The sequence below is a fragment of the Mycteria americana genome, chromosome 1, assembly GCF_035582795.1.
Source record: "Mycteria americana isolate JAX WOST 10 ecotype Jacksonville Zoo and Gardens chromosome 1, USCA_MyAme_1.0, whole genome shotgun sequence".
Classification (NCBI taxonomy): Eukaryota; Metazoa; Chordata; class Aves; order Ciconiiformes; family Ciconiidae; genus Mycteria; species Mycteria americana.
This window is the reverse complement of record NC_134365.1, coordinates 221050441-221064876: the sequence shown is the minus strand read 5'-3', so window position 1 is coordinate 221064876 and position 14436 is coordinate 221050441. Positions and strand designations below refer to the sequence as shown.

General features: G+C 42.8%; 1 protein-coding gene across 7 annotated transcripts in view; it reads left to right on the top strand.

Annotated features, from left to right (window-relative positions):
* Window positions 1-14436, top strand: part of FAM168A (family with sequence similarity 168 member A) — a 209155-nt gene that overhangs the window by 17253 nt on the left and 177466 nt on the right. Inside the window, exon 1 of one of the 7 annotated variants that reach the window (XM_075491330.1) lies at window positions 3893-3911. The exons of the other annotated variants lie outside the window; for them this stretch is intronic. The gene's annotated coding sequence lies outside the window, so the exon portion shown is untranslated. Of the gene's footprint in view, window positions 1-3892; window positions 3912-14436 lie in introns of those variants that run through there. 7 annotated transcript variants of the gene reach the window in all.

Below are 14436 nucleotides of genomic sequence, written 5' to 3'. Positions count from 1 at the left end.
GTTGTGTTTTTATGTGGATTTTCACGTCGAGTTCTTTAGTTTCTCAAAACTTAACGTCTCTGAAAAGCCATCGATCAGGAAAGTTGTGAAAATCCTTTTTTCAAAGGTTATTGTTTTCAACTTACCTATTCAGGATTCTGCCTTGTATACGTAGGCGTGCAATAAACACCTCTTAAACATGTCTTCATACAAGAACATTGAGAGACAGCCAAACCTCAAATAATGAATGAGTGCTTAAAGACTTGAACTCAGTCTTGTTAGAGCAGATCTACTTTGCAACTTACTGTCAAGTTAATATCAAGTTAATATTAAGTTAATAATGCCTAAATAGGCTGCCAGTTTATTTCTTCACTAGGAAATTAAATCAGGTTGACTGTGCTCAAATTACTGTTTTCAAATGAAGTAGCTCGAAGGAGAGCAGCAGCACTGAGAAGTAACCCTCGTCCTGCGGTGCCCGCAGACCCGCTGCTGTGCTAAAACCTCTGGGCAGGTACCAACAAAGGAAGCCGTTCTTTAAATTGTGTCCCAGCCAACTGTGACTTCTGAGACATTTTAGTACCAAGTGACATTCTGATTAAGAAAATTGGCAGTATGTTATCAAATAAAGATGATATTAATCATATTAAGAACAGCAGTTGGGTTTCAAACCCATTGACAGGTTATCGTGGTCGAACGGATGGAGTTTTAAAAGGGTTTCAGTGAACTAGCAGCGGACCCAACGGTATTTTTATTAGTGCTCTTGAAGCAGTGTCACCAGTACTGTTTGTGAATGACGTGTCATACGGAGGGGCAGAAGAGTACGTCATCGCCCGTTAAATAGAGGAGCAGATGGACACCTTGGTGGAATCTCCTGGTCTCCAACTGCCCAGGCTGGAGGGACAATGCCACGTGGAGACCGTTGAGCTCCCTGCTTAGATGTGCTCATCAAGGGCAGATATCATCATACGAGGTGGTTCCGATTGCTCGGTGCCTTGGGCTTGGTACCTTTGTGTTTGATTTGAGCTATATTCAAACAGGAGAATAAAATAGACATAAAGCGATGCTGCTGGAGGGAAGAGCTGCAAGCCATGCCTACAGAATGAGGCGGAAGAGGGAGAGAGTTGTATTACGAGTAGTAATACTGAAAGGGATTAAAAGGTCAGTGGTGTGCAAAGCAGGTTAGTGTAAACACTAGGGTTGATGCTGTCGCAAAAGGCAAACTTTTTTTTTTTTAGGTTTATGAGCAAGAAAATATTTAGAAGAGAATAAATCTCATTTCTGTATTTGGTACTCATGACTTTCATAAGGGAAGATTGTGTATGATTTCCGTTTCAACATCTTGAAATAGCTCTTGAAGAAGTTGTACGGGAACAGAAGAAACACAAAAATAGTCTGAGGACTAGAAAAAACACGGCACGGAGAAGCTTAGAGCTAAGTCTGCTTAGCTTATCAGAGAGAGTGCTTGACTGCAGTAGCATCACAGAGAGAAATTCCGGGCACTGAGTGTCCTCCTATGCATCTGAAGAAGGCGTACCTAAAATCAGTGTTTTAAAGAGGAAATCGGGCAGTTCAGAGTTGAAGCGAGGCAGCATGGTTTTATTAGGGAGGTGGACTGCCCATCGTAATGATCGATCAAAGGAAAAAGCGCCCTTTCCGTCTCTAGAAATTGCCCTATTTGATCACTTTTCTTTTAAAACTGTATAGGCCAACACAGGGTATGTTCTTGTCGAGTATTAGGTTCAATTTGTGAGTGATATTTAATGGCCTGTGGTAGGCAGGAGGGGAATTTCAGTGAAGCTGTGGACTCTTCTTGCCCTTTGAATTGATGAAACTATGAACACGTCTTTTTTTTTTTCCTGGGCAGAAAGAATTGCGGAAAGGCACCAGGCGCCGTTAACCTGTGGCCGTGTTACAGAGGTTGTGTTAAGAGGTGATGGAGTTTGCTAATTGAAACATTAGTTTTTATTTAACGGGCCAACCTTTGCATGAAAATTATTGCCTAAAAATTTCTGTACGGGATGGTAAGGGCGGTTTCGGGTGATAGCTCAAATTAACTGTGAGCTGAAGACAAGCCCTAAAAATGTCGTAGAGCACATGGTGACTATGGGAATGGAATTGTATTGCTCAGAGTTAAGGGTAAAAGTCTTCTATTTATTTATAATAAGGAATCTCTAAAAGCTGTAAAATACAGGTGGAAACCTGGACTGTTTTGAAATTCGACGATGCTCACAGGGCGATGGGTGGTGGTCTCAATTTAGGATCATTTGAGGGAGGGATTTATGAAATGCAGCCACCTGTATAATTGCTACTTGCAAACCATCTGTAAACTTCCTTCCTCCCCGAAGTGATCTCATCCTGAGTGTTTACCTCTGACTGCTGTGCCTTTGGAAAATAATTTAGAAAACTTTATAAAACGGAGTTTGAAGTGCATGTCAGCGCCAGCTAAAATGATGCAGCAAGGATACTGTAAGGCATGTGAGCAGCAAGGCAAAGACTTTCTTTAAATCCACTGGCTCCAGGTGATGTATTATGGTAGCTGGATGTCTCCACATGATCTGTTGTGGTCCCTGAAGCCAGGCTTCACCGGTCGGACCCTATTCATACTGGTTTTCAGAAAATGTGCCACGTGCATTGATCAGTCTTTGCATCTAAAACCTATTTCTGCCAGTTCTGCCTCGCGATCAGAACTGCTGGTTTGAGCGATAGCCCAAGTGATCTAAGAATACTTTAGATGTATGGCCGAGGGATTCAGTGCTAAATAAATTATAGGAAAGATGAGATCCTAGCAAGCGTTTGGATAACATAAGCAAGACTACTGGTTTTTAACCTGTTTTCTGAAGAGTGGGACATGATTGATCAAAGAAAAAAAAATTGGCTCAGTGGCTTCTTTGTACCAAAATTTTCAAGTGCTGAAAATGAGCAGCTGAGGTAAGAGATTTAGGGCTTAGGGAAGAACCGATGTGATGAAAGAAACTGGGGTGGGAGGTTATGAAAGTACAGGTTGACAGCTCTGTCCTCTTTATCAACATTTCCCCATAGGGATCAGCTGTAGAAGACTTTGGACAGGCAAGTGTAGCCTGGATAGTTACTTTTTAATTTTTTTTTTTTTAAATTTTTTTTAATCAAAGATCTTTATTGTGCTGTAAAGATTTGAGTGTCTAGAAAGCTGGTCTCCTTTGCTATCTGGGGGAAAAAAAAGAGCTGAAGAGGTGGAAGGCTGATTGCCAAGGGGAGGTGAGTGTGCTTGAGGAGCCTGGGAAGAAGGGCAAGTGCAAATTTCCATGTGCCTCCCTCCCGGCCCTTCCCCTGTCTCCTACAAATAACGTTTCTTGCAATTCCTGCCTGTGTTTGCCCCTAAAGTAGGGATTCAGGAGTTTGTTTCCATACCTGATTCTCAGTCAGGGGAAGAAATTGAGAATTTCCCAATGTTTCGGTGTTGCCTGCAGCGGTGGGAACCAGATGCGGTGGTCTGGTCGTGATGGTGCTCGCAGGGAGGAAAGAGGAGGCTGGAAATGAGCAGGGGAGCTTACGGAGACGGTGGTGCTCAGAGTTACCTTTCCTCAGAGGCATTTTAGCCATGTACTTTTTGCATGGCCAAGACACATGTATTTCTTGGTGTGGCATAAACGCACCAAGAGGATGAAGTTTAAATAAAACTTAAAAAAGAGGGGAGTTTTGTTGCGGCAGTGCAAAGGCGGAGCGAGGAGCTGGAAGAATAGATGTGCGGTGCCTGGCGCGCTACCCTGAGCTGGGCTCGCAGGTGGAAGCTGATAAAGGCTGTGCTTGCACCAGATTAACTAGGCTGTCCATCTGTTTGGAAGCAGATTATTGGGCAGAGTACATAGGTTCTTCTTGTGTAGCTGAGCACGACTACATGCGAAGAGCAGGCCACCTGTGCTGGAAATACATGTGAAAAATCCCTTCTTTGTACGGTAGGTCCAAATTCGAGTGCGGGATCGGGCTGCTTCACAAGCAGGAGTGTGATAAATTAATTATAGGTCCCCATTTTACAGTGAAGGAACTGAGGTCCAAAGAGGTAGTTAAGTATTTATTGGGAAAATATATGCTCGTGAATGTCACATTTCTTTCTTGAGATGCCTAGGGCATGTGTTTTCAGAGCATCTTTGCATCTTCATAGCACTTCGTATATTCAACGCAAAGCTCTGTTGACCACAGATGCGATTGTCAGGTCTCAGCATCTAACTTGCAGATTTGGCCTTGAGTGTCCAGAAAATGAAGATTACACAATTAATTAATCAGCTAGAAAGAGTTTTCGGTTGAGCAGTACAAAGAATCTCTATGGCGGACGCTAGGGAAGAGCAGTTCCTTGGGGCAGCATTCGTCTTAGTGCTCGACGGCAAGACCGCACTCGTTGCTGCAGTTTCTTGTCGTCTGTACTCTATGCCATCCAACTTCTTCATTCGAGAGGGCAACAGTCCTGCAGACAACAGCTTTATTTACTCTTCAGGCTAATTTGGTTCTTGAACAGATTAAGATAGGTGTCCTAGCAAAAAAAAAAAAAGAAGTGAGTGTGAAATATCAGTTCTAAAATATCATATACTATGAGTTCTGGAATTTATCTTTTTACTGTTTGGCTTTGCAGTCAGGAGTGTATATTCATGCCAGGCTTTAATGAACTAGAAATATGAAAAATAAACATTTTATAATGTGGAACTATGTTTAGCGCTAAGACTTTAAATAGGAAACACAGCTCTAGCATAAATAGTCAGTGTGAGGTTGATACTATTTGTGCAAAGTAACTGTTAGAAGGGACTCATGCTATTTGATGTTTCTTACTATTTTATTTTATTTGATGTCGGAGGACGCCGAGATTGGAAAAATCCTGAATCCTGGGTACCAAAGAACGTAATGGTGGGGAGTTGCAAAGACCCCGTGTGCCGAGCCTGTGGGATGGCATAGGGTGCCTGCTGCTGGCGTCGGTAAAGGGCCTGAGTGGAGGAGTAGGAAGACGAAATATTTTGTGTTTAATTGTGCAAATTAACCTGTAAAAGCTGCCGTTTTCAGAGGGCTATAATTTGGCCAGTTAGGGCTGATTTTCATGCGCGTAGTTAAACACACGTCTTGAATGTCTATTAACTTTGCCTCACCTTTTGGCCAAGTCCTGTAACCAAATTTTGAATATAAAATACTCGGATAAGGTCTGGACCTTCTTAGTCTCAGAAGAAGCAGACCAGTTCCAGCTTCTCAGGGGTGAGTCCTTGCAAAATACAAGTCAGCTGCCAAAGGTAGAAAACTGTGGCTTGAACAATTAAAATTTATTCAGGTTGCAATGTCACTGAAACCAAGCAATGGAAAGTGGGAGATACCCTTTACTGAAGTTGTCCGTACCAGCTGCACGTTACGGATACACAATTTTACATACAGTTACGAAGAATGGTCCTATGCGTTTAATACATTGGAAGACACATGTCCGCTTTATTTAGCTGGAGAAATTTGGCTACAAAAGTACTGTACTTGACGGAAATGTCGTTCTTTGCAGTTAAATTTTGCCGTTCTGCTTACTGAAGCGTGTAAGAAAGAGACCTAGGATGATATTCTGACTTTTTCTAGTATCGTTTTTTTTGCCATAGCCTCTGTACGACATTGTCCTTGACAGGTGTCACAAAACGTTAAAGATGTTGCACTGACTAATCTAACATCGCTAGCTACGATGGGCTTTCATTTAGCTCAACCAAAATAGCATAGCTGTGTATAAGAAGAACGGTTTTATGGGAGTGTTTCAGATAGTATCTATAAATCTGTCCTTAACCGGGTTTTGAACTTAACTGCTTGTACATGCGCAAATACATGCACACACCAACTCTTGGGGTTGGCCTTAGACTTATATAGACTTATATATATGTGTACATATATTTATAAAAGATTAGACATTAAAAAAATCTGTTTGCTGCTTAGAAAAGTAACATGCACGCCTGCAATTTATAAGGGGGGTAATACGATTTGGGTAGAAGGTTCACAAAAGAAAACCTTTTCCCTGTTTTGAAGAAAACTTTGTATTGAGTAGAAGGCATACAAAGGAAGACAGAAATAAATAGTGGAAAGTACCGTAGCGGGAGGTGGGCGTTACTATTGCTTATGTTTTGTGGTTTGGAAATATTCTTTTGTAGTGTGAGAATAGCAATGCATCTCTGATCAAAGAACCAAGAAAAATGCATGGCTGTTGAAAGAAGCTGGGCTTAAGCCCCTGACCAGGTACCAGTCCCTCTTCTGTCTCCAGATATGGTTGGATTGGGAAGATGGGCCAACTTCACTTCATCTGACTCTTTACCGTCCATCACACGTCAGCGATCCTGTAACTATATGAGTCAGAGAGAATGGATATGTAATCTGGTCTCACGTCGTTGATGTTATTTTAGTTGGTTGAGATAATGTTTTTAAAATACACTGAAAAGCGTCTGCTTAGAAAGCAATAATGAAACGTGCTCGTTCAATACCAATGCAGGAGGCTGTTTTTGCAAAAACGTCGCAAGAAGAGAGAGCATTTAAACCAATTTGGGAAAAACCAGGAATAGCGATGTGCAAATTGTGATCACATGCAACCAATCCTGCACTCCAAGTGTCAGTTTTAATTTTAATCTTTTATAAACCACTTGATTGTTGAATATTGCAAGGAAATGTAACCCCCTTGGAAGAAATCAAAAAGAATCCTGCTATTGAGTTAATTAGATACAAATTTGAGTGGTTTTTTTTAATAAAGATTAAATGATCTATTCAACTATTTCAGGCTCTACTTGAGATATACACACCTGTGTCTAGCTTGCAGAGGATTTTCCTCATTAATTAAGAGCACTTTCCTTGTGTTATTACTTAATTGGGTGTCACAGGGAACCTGATGAGACAATGAAACGGTCTTAATTGCATACGAACTAAATGCGTGATACTTCACATACTGGAGTGTTCCGTGACATGACCCTCAGCTAGTTATCATCTACTAATAGCGATAGTAATTGCTCAGTAAGAACATGTAGCCTACTTGATTCAGTTTAGTGTTAATTAAGCACTTTTCTTTCCTATAGTCAACTTTCCCCATCTATCAGACTTATTTAAGAAGTTTTTCAAGTTCGGCAGCGTAGGGTTTTGAAACGGCTCAACAGTTTTCACTGTTGTTTTAAGTTTCGAAAGGGATATATGTTTCCCTGCGGTTCCAAACCGATAACTGCCAAGGTAAAAATATTATCTTTAACTTTTAAAAATTATACGCAAGACTTGCTTTTTGTGAGTGTGCGTACGTGTGTGTGTGCGTGGACGGTGGCCAGCCGGGGGCTTGCATGGAAGACGGCTGTCCTCGTGGGGTACGGAGAATGAGGCTTTCTGTAGGCAAAACACCTCCTTATCACCTCTGCCTTTCTCCTGCTTTGGCCACACGTTTCTTGTCACCCCCCATCTGAACCATCTCAGTCCATTTTTATTCTCTTCTGCTGGAAAAATGCAAGAAGGTTTTCTTACACTTCTGGGATTCATCGGTATTCTGCTTCTTCAGCCTCTTCCAGCTTTTTTTTTTTTTTTTTTTTTGCTTTTGGGAGGGTGGAAATGAGAGTAAAAGAAGGAGAAACCTCTTCCCCGTGTCACGTCTCTCTCCACTCATCTTCCCGAAGCAGCAGGTAGGTGTGCAAACGATACGAATTATGGATTTAACTGCTGTAACCCGCAGAGCGCTGAGTATCTGCAGTGGAGTTAACCAGTTTTATTCAGCACTAGACAGTAGAGCTACCTATGGGATTGGAAAAAAACCCCAAACGTCACATTTTCAGTGCTCGTTCAGCCATAGTAACTAGATTCTTCCTTCTTCCCCACCCCTTTTCTCCTCTCTCCTTAAACAACAGGTCTACCTGAAAACCTTGCAGAAACTTTTGGGCTAACCCCTGTGCTTATTTGCTACTTTGCAATTGTTTACAAGCTCTGCTTGGGAAGTTAATCCTGAATAACACCATTTAAAGCTTCGCAAGAAGAAGCTGAAGAGCTTTCAAACCCATTTCATTGTGGAAAACTCTCTTGTTCAATAGGGTATTTCAATATAAAAAATGGTTGTGGGAGGCAAAGATACGTTTTTTCTCTCTTGGAAATGAACTCTCTTGCAGCCTGCTAAGGTATTTTTTAGATTTAGGATGAAGAGAGTCTCCATCAAGAGAAGGGGAAGACGAAAGCAGGGACCTGGACATGGACTGTGCGTGACACAGGAGCTGACTTCTTGTATGACTTCGAGCAAGACCTGTAGCTTGTCTGGGTATTTGTTTTTCATATCCCTGAAATGGAATGATTGCTATTTCCCTTGCAAGGCTGTTTTTAGTCTTCTTGGATAAAAACTTTGCAGGGATCAATTCTATAGAGGAAAAATCCTTGTAGCTCTGGGTTTTGGCATTGGTGCCGCTTGAAAGTAATGGTGAGAACTGAAGGAAGAACTGATTTTTATACCGCCCTAAAGTCCTCGAGTGCCTTAGGTAGTGAGTACAAGCAAGGGTAAGAAGTGGCAGTGAACCTACATCTTGTATCTTCTTGTTTTTTCTGCTTTGGGTTTATGTTGATTCCAGCAATCACCATCAAAGGAATTCAATAGAGGGAGGATCTGAATAGATTCTTTTTTCATTGTGTTTGTTGTTGTTACACCCTGTTTAATTTTTCCTGTTGTATTTCTGCATATAGACACTGTACATATGACTGCATTCTTGGTGGGGAAGGGCGGTAGAGTTGGATTTTAGCACTTACCGTCCTATTTCAAATATTTTTTGCCTTCCTTGCATTGTTTTCCTTATAGAATAATTTGGATTATGAGACTACTCAGTATCTGACACATTTAGGCCATATAGATATGCTCCATTTTACTTGCCCAATTGGTTGTCTAATGTCGAAATAGGAAGAATTTTAACTAAGTTGCTAAAACTGTGATGTTATTGCCATGCTTATTTCTAATCAGAATAAATGGGGAAGTGCTAGAAAATAGGAAACTGCCGTCTGCCCTGAAAATTCATCTATGCTGCTTTAAACCCACCTCTGGCTGTATTTCGATATATTCTTAGAAAGTAAGGATTGCTGTGGCAGGATCCTTAGGCTGATCTCTCCGCTATCCTTGGGTTTGCCTATGCACGCGCAGCTTGATATTTGAAATTTCTGAATGAGGGTGAGGCCGTAAGCCTAAGATACGAGAGGATGTAATTGTGGGGGACGAAAGGAAGAAGTCTCACTGGAATATCTTCTCTCTTCCATCCCATGCGGCCCATTTCCAGTACTGCCAGCACAGGCAGGACTTACAAAACTCTGTAAGGTTTGCTGCAGCCGCAGACCTTCCTCTGCATCCCCTCTCCGGGCCGCGGTCGTGAGTGATGCTCTTGCAGGCAGATGAGAAGTTATTCCTCTTCCTAGCGAAAAGATGAAAAATGATTGTGCAAATGCTGAAGTAATAACCTTGTCAGGGAAGCTCGACTGCTTCTATTTTTAGGATTATTGTATTTTATATGAGAAAGGGCTGCAGTAGCTATAATGCATTTTAAATATTGAATTTCTCTTAAAATTTCCTATTTATTTGGCAAAGGGGATCTTGGAGTCTTGTCTGCTGGGAGGGGGACAACTGATGCAGTGCTGTCTGCCTGAGACGGCCGATGCACGGCTCCGTTTCACCCGTTGCATCCTAGAGCTTTCCTGCTGTGCAAAGGAGTCACGCAGGTACAGTGAAACAGCAAAAGTTTTGCCTGGGAAAGCTGGGATGAAGAGTATTACCTGTTAAGCTGGCAGTGTACCTGTTTGCTAATAGGATAGATTAATTTGAATCAAGTTGATATTCTTGCTGATTTTAATTGTGTTTAAGTCAAGGATCCCAGATTGATGATTTAAAATGTTTGATTGTAAACTTTTTTTTTTTTTCTTTGTGCTTCTGTTTTCCTGAAAGAAGTTTGTACTCCCTGCTTGGTACAACCCTTCAAATATTAGTTGTAAATTGTTGCCTTTCCATTTTAAAATTAGAACTCCTTTATTTTGGCCATTGCTGCTGTGCACACTTGTTTAAACGACGACATCTAATTAGTACTTTGAGATTCTTTGTTTAATTTTTTATTATGTAGGAAACAGAGAACGATACATTTCAATGATGATGTGTGCTAGTAACTCATGTCAAACTTTCCTTGGAAACTGGAATTCAGTTTAATACAGTGTGGGATGCACAAGTGTTTATGTTAATAGAGCTACTTTCCATTTGATGGATTCCTGAGAAAAACAACAGCCCTCTCTCAAAACAGACGGCGATGTTAGCAGCAAGTACGACTTGACAGGGTGGTTGCCGGTCACTGTAGACTAGATTTTTCAAAGTGTTTGTGTGGTCCTGTCCCTTTTCTGCCCTGCCTCATCCCCGCTGGCAAGGAAAGATCTCGGCTCCGTCCTCTGACCATTCAGTGGTTCAGCCCCGTTGGCACCCCTGTGCTCGCGACTTCATCCGCTGGCATTTTGCACAACACGTAGGGGTGGGAGATGATAGCTACCGGTGAGGAGTGCTCTCCCCGGCCTCGTGTGAGAAGATCCTGTAGGTGAGCAGAACCAGGACCTGGCACAGATATCCAACCGTTTGGGATCCTCAGGACCTGTAGAAGAAGCCTTTTCTCCCTCATCGTTAGGTAGATGATGTCTTCAGTGCTTTTGGACTGTTTCAGAAAACTTAAGGGTACATAAAAGTGTGAACCTGTCTCAGCTTGTTCGGTGTAGAAGATAACCATCAAGCTCACTCAAATGAAAGGTGCTCCTTTTTTTCTTTTTCTCCTCAGATGTGTAAGTGCTCTCTTTGCACTTGGATTTTACAGTAAATATTTTGCATCCCCAACTATGTATGTACCCACTTTAAAGTTTTTATAACAGGCTGTGTGAGCGGAGAGCTGAGCAGGGCAGCAATAGGACCGAGATCAAGAATACAAGGCTGCACAAAAGCCCCGCGCTTTGTCAGAAGGTGAGTATTTTTCTTACGCGGCAGCAATAACAGCAACCACAGAAGGCAAAATAGTCGGGTGCCGTTCCGCTTTATTGACACCAGCGATTCCTGGGAGTATAAGCTGCGGAGCAGAAAGCAATTTCAGCATCTGTTTGAAATGCAGCGTACAGATCTGTTTGTCATGTGAGCCATCTAACCATTAAAACCCAGCCGGTGAATTTGTCTAGGCTGATGGCTTGTTTCCTCTGTGGAGAGGCGCTTCAAAGGCTGCCGTACAAGTGGTTGACATTCTTCTTTACAGAGATGTGGTTGTTCCAGGAGATCCATTAATGCAATGCTGCTTACAAGTTCTTTGGGAATTTAAGGGTCCGATTCTCTCATTTACACCAGCACGGAACCGGATAGGAATTGTAATGACTCCAGCTTTTGTAGTCTGCATACACGTCCAGAAGAAGAATTAATTTGATGAGTTTTGTGGAAATTAAGGTCAGAAAAGAATATTAGATCATCTGTGCTAATTATGAGTAAATTAGATGACTCAAATTCTGAGTAGTAAACTAAATAGACACTTTCAGTCCCTATGGGCTACAAGTAAACGATGGGAGAGAAGAGAGCATTAATTGCTGAGTCTGCTTTGACAGGGCATTGCTGAAGGTTCACTTGAGCACGGTTCATGCTGCGGAGGAAGAGGGAAGGGAATTCCTTCCTTCCTGGACTTAATCTGATACTCGGACTGATCCTGAACATGTCGGGCACGATGCTCTGGGGTGCCTGAGAAGAGGCTACCGCAGAGGTCACCCCACAATGCTGTTGCTCTGTCATCTTTGTAGCTGTCTTTTAGGTAGCCGCAGGCTGTGGTTAGATTGTCCTTAGCCTTCTCTTGGGCAGATGAAACAAGCTCGGCTTCCTCAACTTGTTTTTGTAAGTCCTATGCTGTACGCCCCAATCATCTTGGTGACTCTCTGCTGGGTTTTCGTTGGTGTCCCCCTCACCAGTGCCAAGTTAGAGCCAGTAATGACTTCTCTTGACCTGCTAGCTACATTCCTCCTGATGTAGCTCAATATGGGGTTTGCTTTATTAGAGTGGAGTGCACATGGCTGGCACATGGTCGTCTTGATATCTGCTGAAACACAACCCCTTCCGCAGGGTTGCTACCGAGCTGGTACGTTCCCAGCCTGTCCCGATGTAACAGTTATTGTGCTGGAGGTGTGCGACTTCATGCTTCTCCTTGCTGAACGCTGAGATTTCTGTTGGCCTAGTCCTCAAATTTGTCAAGGTTTCTTTCGGTTTAAGCTCTACCGGTCATGTCTGCAAATCTGCTGAAAGAAAGGTGGTGTTATTCAAGTAATTGAAGTTTTTGGACAACACTAGCCCAAGTATCAGCCCCTGGCCACCAACTAGATGTTGAGCCATTGACTACTGTCCTTTGAGCACAGTGGTCCAGGTCGTTTTAAAGCCATTTACACACATATCTTTGATTGTAATGATTGCCTTTATAGGTAGTTGCAAGTTTTTTATAGATATGTTCAGAATCTCCAAAAAAACCCCCAGAAATGTAAAATAGCTGACTTGGATTACGGGATCCAAGATCAGGAGCGACTGACATAATCATCTGGTTGTAACTGGAAACCGGCTGAAAAACTGTCCCAAAGCTTGGAATGGAGCATTTTGGAAACACTTAATATTCATGTAAAGACGCAAAGCGATGGTGAGCCTGTTGTTATTCCTAATAAATGTTCGCAGTGTTTAATTGCTCTCCCTTTGCTTTTTAAGGAAGTCCCAGAAAGGAAGAGAAAACCACTTCTGGCAGGTTTGAAACAAGTGGAGACTTTGCGGGAGCTGTCTTTCAGGCAGGAGAACTGCAGGAAAGGAGCTTTGGCGTGCACTGACCAGCGTGGAGTGACAGGGCAGAGCCTGATGCTAGATAAATAGTGGGTGGGAAGCGGGATAAGGTCTGAAGCTGGCAACTACAGAAGGGTTGGGAAAGAAGGGGAGGAAACAAGAGCGGTTCCGAGATGAGTGAGGAACCATGCAGGGCCTTTCTTTCCAGGGAGAAGGCAGACAGCTGCCAGTGCTTTCCACCAAGCCCAATTTCATGCCCAAAGAGAGGAAGCACAGATGCAGGAGGATGAAGAGGAGAGGGGAGGAAGGGACGTGCCTGCACCCTTCTCCCTCCTGCATCCTCCTAGGGAGGGTGGCAGAGTCTAAGAGTCATTGCATCTTGACGGGTCCTTCTGATGTACGCTTGGAAAGCTCTTGCGGGTTGGCTCTGCCTTTTATCTGCTGAGTCTTCAGATGCTTACATTTTATCTACTTCTGAACTTTACAGAACTCCAGAAAGCCTTTCAGCCCAGTTTAATTTGGAATAAAAGAAAAAAGCACGGTTTGATTTCAAACCGAGTCAGTCAGGCAACAGTTAGAAAAGTATAATTAGACTTGTAATTGGAATGCGTCTTAGACAATTAGTTTTTGTAAATGTGTGTAATTTAGTCCAAAGTAAAGGGTCAGGAGGAACTTGCTGTGAAAGAGGTTAAGGAATAACATGTATAATTTCTGGGCCTTTTGATGCTAACGTCGGACACGGCTGGAGAGGAGCATGTCCATCTTTTCAACGACAACAAAAATCCAGCCTCCAGAAACCTGTAGGTGAGTCAAGGCTTCCGCTCTAACTTTGGCTCCCAGTATTAATTCCAAGAACAGCCTTAACAAATCCATGGGGGATACTATAGCAGCAGTGATTTAGCAAATCCCCCATTTAAAAAAAAAAAAAAAGCAAGCTTGTCTGTGAGGGACCAGAGACCTGCTCCATGGGGGTCTGTTCAGCTTCTAAGGAAACTTCTGAGAAATGGGAGTATTTAAGGAGCTGAGCTGTGCTTACCGCAGTTGGATCCGATCTTATCCCTAACACACGATGTACATTCTTTATGCCAAAAGGGACGCAGCGTCTTAGGCGCTCAATTATGTAGCGGTAGTCGGGATGTTTTTCTTTTTGCAATCCTTTTGTCAGGAAAGGGGCAGCCGTTCAGCCTCAGAGGTCAGCCCAGGAAAAGGGTCTGCTTCACAGACATGTGTTACTCATTTGCTTGGCATTTTTGACACCGCGTATTACAATAGCGTGCAGCTGCTAGTTCCCAGTCTCTTGTTTTGGGGTAGGCATTGAATGGTAAGAGAGAAATGTCAAAACCTCTTACTGGAACCTTACAGCACCGCTTGCACTTGTAGCGGGGTGTGCAGGGAATGCGTTCCCAAGACTTAAGAGATCCTGCATAATTATGGTTCGCCTTTATAGCTTTAGAAAAACAACTTCAGTGTGTTGGAGTCCAAAAGAATTGATCAGTGGTGCTTGTGAGCGGCTGCACCTGGGTTTTACCATAATTCTCTGCCCGTTATTTATGGTTCACAGTCTGCACTGTGCGTGACCCAATTTTTGTCTACACAGATGTTGGGGCTAGTGATGTATTTCGTGGAAGAAGTCGGCTAAGGAGACTTGTGGCATGACGTAAGGATAGGTGCGCTATCAGTCAGCTACA